Genomic DNA, 6,777 nt, shown 5'->3' with positions numbered 1-6,777 from the left:
CTGGGCCGCTTCACACCCAACGGCCGCGCACTGCCCGGCGACGGCCGCGCGACGCAACGCGATTGGCTGAGCCGCGGGACGGGGCGGAGCGCTCCGCGCATGAAGTGAGGGGGCGGGAGCGGAGGCGGGACCAGGTCTTGCTAAGGCGGGGCGATCCGCGCCGGGGGCGCGGCGCCGCAGGAGGGACCAGGCGGGGGCTCGGGGGGAACAGGAGTTTATGGCGGGGTGGGGGCGGTCGTGGCTGCCCGCGGCTCCCAGCCGCCCATGAGCAGGTAGGACTGGTTGGCCATGTCGGTGCTGGACAGGCGGCCCCCAGAGTGCTCCGGCGGCGGGCCGGGCAGCACCTCCAGCAGGCAGGGCAGGACGGTCTCCTCTGGCGGCTGCTTTTCGAAGGCATGGCCTGGGGCGACATGGAGTGGACGGGGTAGGGGCTGCCCTTCGAGCTGCCCCTGGGAGCAGCTGAGTCGCCCTGCCCACCCACTGGCCTGGCCGTGCTTGCTGCTTTCCTGGAGGAAGCTGCCCAGAGCACGGTGCAGCTCAGGAACGGGCGGCCGGAGTTTCGGCTTCATGTTGCTGGGTACGCAGGAAGGGGCATCGAATTTACCCTCAGACTTGAGGTGCCCTAATGCCCCATGCAAGGTGCCCAGGCTTGGTGCTGGACCCCCCCGCCTGCCCCCGGCACAGCCCTTACCTGTAGAGGGAGGGGAAGGTGCAACACAGCCCCAGGAGCGCTGCTGAGAAGAGCAGCGGCACCACCGTAACACTGGGGCTGAGCCAGCCTGCATCGGCGGAGGAATGCCGGAACTGTAGCCTTTCTCAGAGCCACCATCTCTGAGCCCCTCGCAGCCCCCTGCCCCGTGCCCCCCTCCCCATTTCCAGCACTGTCTGCCTCTTGCCCTCAGCCGTGAGGCTCCTGCGGCCGCAGCCTCCAGCCCTGCCCCTTACCCGCATCGGCCACGGCATCAACCACAACGGGTTTGGTCCCGGCGCTCCAGCTGCCCCGGTACCACGGCCCGCTGGGCTGGGCCCGCACCTGCGCGGGGTAGCGGGAGCCTGGCCGCAGGTCCAGGACCTCTTTCCTCGCTGCTCGCGGAACCTGCAGGACCTGCGGGGCAGAGCCGAGGCGGAGGCATGGCTGCTGTGGGCTGGCACCAAGGGGCGGGTCCCGCTTGGCCCGAGCCCGCGCCTGCCGTGTGTCAGCAGCGGAGGAGGGCAGCGCTGCTCGGGCTTCCCTGGGCAGGCCTTGCCTTCCAGTCATGGCTTTTCTCCATGGCATAGCGGACCTGGTAGTCCAGCTGCTCTGCAGGCAGCTCCAGGGGCGGCAGCCGCTGCACGCTCAGCCGGCCCTGCGACACTGTTGCCTGCACAAGCTGTGGGGCATCTGTGAGCATTGCTGGTGTTGGGGATAGGCATTCGTCGCTCCTGTGAAACGGGACATGGGACACTGTGTCCCCTGTGAGCCAAGCAGGGGCTGCGGTGGCACTGGGACTCACCAGCCTGGTGCAGCCAAAAGGGCTCCTTGAAGTAGCTGAGTGTGGGCAGCATGTGGGTCCTGGTGACATTCACCAGGACAGAGATGGCACTGCCAGCCTTGGGCTGGAAAGTGCAGGCATAGGTGCCCTGTGCCCCCCTGCTTACCTCCTCGCACTGTTGCCATGCATCTTCCCTGTGGGAGGAGTGGGGAGCCAGTCAGTCTCACCAAAGCAAACCCACAGCCAGCATTCCTCCTGCTCTTCCCCAGGAAAGCTACTGCTGCTTGTAGTTGGAGGTGCAATGTGGTGAGGGGGTATGAGATTGGTGGTGGAAGGGCAGGACAGAGCAGGGCATGGGCAAGGGGCCCAGTGTGGGATATTGGGACACAGCAGGACCAGTGGTCTCTGGGATGTGCCTGCATGGGTGCCACCTGCCTGCCATGCCCCTTACCTTGTGCCAGCCCCGCTCAGAGGTGGCCGGTAGAGGAGCTGGTGGGAGCTGTGGGGCTCTGCAGGGTCCCAGCTCCACTCGCAGCGCTCGTGCCGCAGGTAAGGGGTTCTGCAGCACAGCCCGATGTCTCCTGGGCAGGGAGAGCCAGGACAGGGAGGGGGCTGCTTCCCCTTGGCCCCCCAAAACTTGGGAGTTACACCTTGCTACAACAGGACCCCCACCCCAGCAGCCCCAGGCGTGGGTGCCTCCCTGCTGTTGCTGCCAGCACCCTGCAGAGGGGATGGCTGCTCACCGGAGGAGTGGGGGGTCTCTGCAGCCAGAGCCTGTGACCAGGGCCCCCAGACGCCGTCCATGGAGGTACCGTCGGGCTTGCTGCACAGCTGGATGTGGTGCCTCATCCCTGGCTCCAGGCCCCGGAGCACCACCCAAGTGTTGGCCTGGACCAGCCTCTGCAGGAGAGGGGCCAAGCTGAGGAGCAACTGCAGGCTCCAAAGGCCCCTGCCCATCCCTGACACCTCCAAGGACCTGTCCCAGTGCTGCTCATTTCAGAGGGTGCTGCCTTGGGGGAGAGAAAAATCAATCTTCTGCCTTTCAGGGAGCTGAACGAGAAGGGACTCTTCACCATTCAACACCTGGCTGGGTCCCATTCAGAGGTCCTGCTTTGAAGCCTCCGTCAGGTTTGCTTGGCAGTTACCAGCGAGGTGAGAACATTGTTCTGAATTGTCCCCTATACTTCATACACGGTGTGTAGAGTAGGTATGTGCTTGTGCTGGAAAAGAAATGAAATTTAGCAAAATATTTAATTATAGTGAGTTGTGTGTGAACTGGTTTGTTAAAAAGTAGTTTTGTAGCCGTTGAAAAGTGTGTTGAGTTTTGTGTGTGTAACCTAGCAGGTAGTCTTAGGGATTTAATAAATAATTAAACTAGTGCAGGAAAGTAAGAATGCTAACGTGTCTGGAGGCAGCATACAATGCTCTTAGAATAAGATAAGCAGAGGATTAATGATCTTGTTTGTGAACCAAAGAATGTATCACAAGGGGTCTGTGACCAGGCAAGGGGAACGGGGAAACTGTTTCTTGGAGACTTTGTTATGAACCGCATGTATAAGAGGGAAGCACCCACACGTGAATTTGGGGGCTCGGATTTTGGGACGTGAGTCCCCCAGTTCCCCGGGCCCTTAATAAAGCACCCACAAAACTTATCCGAGTTTTGTGTCATCTATCAATCGGGCAACAGTTTTCTGGCGACCGCGGCAGGACTCCAAGGGCTGCTGGGGCGGTTCGCGTCCCGATCCACTCCAAGCCGGCACCGAGCACTTCTCGGGGAGTAATCGGTCGTACCCGACACCCCGTGCCTGTTGGACAATTGCCAAGGTGAGCCCGAAGGTGCTTTATATTGGAAAAAGGTGATAATTGGATTTGGATTTGGTGGTTGGTAAAAAAGCCTAGGCTCCGGCCATAAGACGTCTAAGGACGCAGGGCCGGAACTCACCTCCTGTTTGTTTTAGGGAAGGACGGCGAGAAGGTATATTGGTTTAAGGTATATTGGTTTATTGGGATTAATAGTGGAATTAAAGGTTGTCATATGATGTCTTTTAAAACTTTTAAAACCTTAGTGCAAGCCAATGGTAAAATACCTGGAAATACACCATTAGGTTGTATATTGAAACGGTGGAAAAGTGAGGGGTATTATCAAGAATTGGATAAAAGCAAAATGATAGATTATTGTAATCATTGGTGGCCTGAATATGAGATTGGGGAAGTGGGATGGCCGGTGAATGGTACACTGGAATTGGGGATAATGGAATCTTTGATGCAATTTTTAAGGAGAAATGAGAAATGGGATGAAATACCATATTTGGATTTGTTTTTCGTTTTATATCGGAAAGAGGAATGGCAAAAGGAATGCGGTATTTTTGTTTTAGAAGTGAATGATGAAAGGGAGTGTGTGGGATGTAAAGAAAGAAAGGAGCGTAATTTGTATCCTTCAGTCAAGGAAGATTTGTCTTATTGTATAGCACCTCCGAGGGTTCCGGTTGCTCCTAATGTGCCCCCTGCTCCCTCTGCGGATATAGCTATAAAAACGGGATCTAGTGAGAGTGATAGTGATGGTGGTGATTTAGAAAAGAATGAGAGTGTTAAAGGAACTCCGTTAGCAGGGCGGACTCACAAGGGAAGGAAGGGGCAGAAGGGGCCACAGTTAATTGCGCCGTTAAGGGAAGCTGTGGGACCACAGGGAGAAAGGATACTTATAAAGGTGCCTTTCTCCCCCGGGGATTTGGTAATATGGAAGCAATCAGCGGGGAGTTATCGGGAGGATCCTGAAAGGGTGGCAAGGGTGGTTAAAATGGTAATAAAGACTCAGAATCCGGAGTGGAATGATTTACAGGTATTATTAGATACTATAATGGATTCCACGGAAAAGGAAATGGTTATTAGAGCCACTAGAGAAAAGGCTCGTGAGGAGATTCGGTTGAGACAACTAAATGAGACAGTTGATGAATTGGTACCAAGTGAGGAACCTAAGTGGGACCCAAACTCTACGGGAGGAATAAGGGCTGTAAAACGATATCAGGAATTGTTGGTGGAAGGAATTAGGACAGGAATACCTAAGACTATGAACTGGTCTAAGTTGTATTCGGTCAAGCAGGACAAGAATGAGTCTCCGTCTGCCTTTTTAGAACGATTAAAAGACATGGCTCGGAAGTTTACTAATTTAGATGTAGAGGATCAATCAGGAAAACTTCAATTGGCCTTGTTGTTTATGGGGGCAATCACAAGAGGATATTAGGAAAAAGTTACTAAAGCTGGAAGGAGAGGATACTAGAAGTTTGGATAAAATGCTGGAGGTAGCGTGGAAGGTATACAACAACAGGGAAAAAGAAACTGCAAAAAGACAACAAGCTAGTATTCTGGCTGTAATGCAACAGACAGGGGCAGGAGGAAGACCCATTAGGGGTCGAGGAGGAACTAATCGTGGACAGAGGGGGGTTGCCAAGAGGTCGGGGAGGATTTGGGTTTGCACCTAACATGGGGAGGTTGGATCCAAACCAGTGTGCGTTTTGCCGACAATTGGGACACTGGAAAAATGAATGCCCGGTTAGAGGAGGTATGGGCATGGGAAACATGGGATTAAGGACAGGTCCAATGGGGAATGCTCCTGTGGGAGGATTCACAGGAGGACCAGCAGAAGTCGCTCAAGCACTAGTTTTGGGAAACTATCAGAATCAAAGCTGACTAGAAAAGGATTTAAGGGTAGTTTTAGAAATAGATGGAAAGGATCAAGAATTTATGGTAGACACTGGAGCTACTTATTCTGTACTCAATAGACAATTGGGACCTTTGAGTGACACAACGGTACAGGTGGTGGGGGCAACAGGGAAGCTAGAGGAACAACCATTTTTACAACCTTTAAATCTTAGGTTTGGGGGGAAGGAATTAGATCACCAATTTTTGTATATGCCAAACTGCCCCACACCCCTTCTTGGCAGAGACCTGTTGTCCCGACTTAATGCGAAAATAATATTTGAAGGGGGAAGGGTGAAATTGGAAATACCTGAGGAACAAATAGCAGGCATTTTTGTAATCAAGGAAGTGGATGCCTCTCCTATTCCAGAAGAAATTGAGCAGGCTGTAGTACCCTGGGTATGGGAGTCAGGGGTCCCCGGAAAATCTAAAGCTGCACAGCCAGTAAAGGTGGAGCTAAAGGAAGGGGCCCGACCAGTGAGGATAGAGCAATACCCCTTGAAGCTTGAGGCAAGGAGGGGAGTAGCCCCGTTAATTAAACAATTTTTGGCTCAAGGAATATTACAGGAATGTGAATCGGAGTATAATACTCCAATTTTTCCAGTAAAGAAACCTAATGGTAAGTACCGTTTGGTACAGGACTTAAGGGCTATTAATGAAATAGTGAAAGACATACATCCAGTTGTTGCTAGTCCTTATACCTTGTTAACATCTGTATCGGAGGAGTTTAAATGGTTCTCAGTGATTGACCTTAAAGATGCCTTCTTCTGCATCCCACTGGCAGTAGAGAGTAGGAAATATTTTGCCTTCGAGTGGGAGAGTCCTGATTTTGGGAGAAAGAAGCAGCTTATGTGGACAAGACTCCCACAGGGATTTAAATGCTCCCCTACTATTTTTGGAAACCAACTGGCCAAGGAGCTGGAGGAATGGAAGATAACCCAGGTAACAATATCCCCATCCTTGTATGTAGTCCTGCAGTACGTGGACGACATTTTTCTGGCTACTAAGGAAAGGGAAATGTGCGTGGAATTAACAATTAAATTACTCAACATGCTTGGCCAAGCAGGGTATCAGGTTTCTAAGGAAAAAGCTCAATTGGTCAAAAATAGCGTTATTTACCTCGGTTGTGAGATCACACAAGGGCAGAGACATTTGGGAGTAAACCGAATAGAGGCAATATGTGCTATTCCTTTGCCTCGTAACCATCAGGAATTGAGATCTTGTCTAGGAATGGTGGGATGGTGTCGACTGTGGATCATGAATTTCGGTCTCCTAGCCAAGCCACTATATGAGGCCTTGAAGCAGCATCGGTTGGAGTGGACGACACAGCAAAAGAAGGCCTTCCAGGAATTGAAGCAGGCACTAAAGGAGGCCCCAGCCCTAGGACTCCCTGACCTGACCAAGGAATTCCAGTTGTACGTGAATGAGAGGCAAAAACTGGCATTGGGGGTCCTCACCCAGAAGGTGGGATCCTGGAAGAGGCCAGTGGGATATTTCTCTAAACAACTGGATTCGCAGACCCGACCTAAAGGATGAACCATTGGAAGAACCTGAATGGGAACTATACACTGATGGATCCAGTTTTGTCGAGAATGGGACTCGCTATGCC

The 6,777-nt window shown here is 52.9% G+C and overlaps 1 pseudogene; it reads right to left on the bottom strand.

Moving 5' to 3' along the window:
• Positions 1–215: 215 nt before the first annotated feature.
• On the bottom strand, positions 216–6,160 carry LOC131567056 (thrombopoietin receptor-like; annotated as a pseudogene).
• Positions 6,161–6,777: the final 617 nt, after the last annotated feature.

This window comes from Ammospiza caudacuta, chromosome 22 (assembly GCF_027887145.1).
Source record: "Ammospiza caudacuta isolate bAmmCau1 chromosome 22, bAmmCau1.pri, whole genome shotgun sequence".
Classification (NCBI taxonomy): Eukaryota; Metazoa; Chordata; class Aves; order Passeriformes; family Passerellidae; genus Ammospiza; species Ammospiza caudacuta.
The sequence above is the reverse complement of the archived record's forward strand: the minus strand, read 5'-3'. Positions and strand labels throughout refer to the sequence as shown.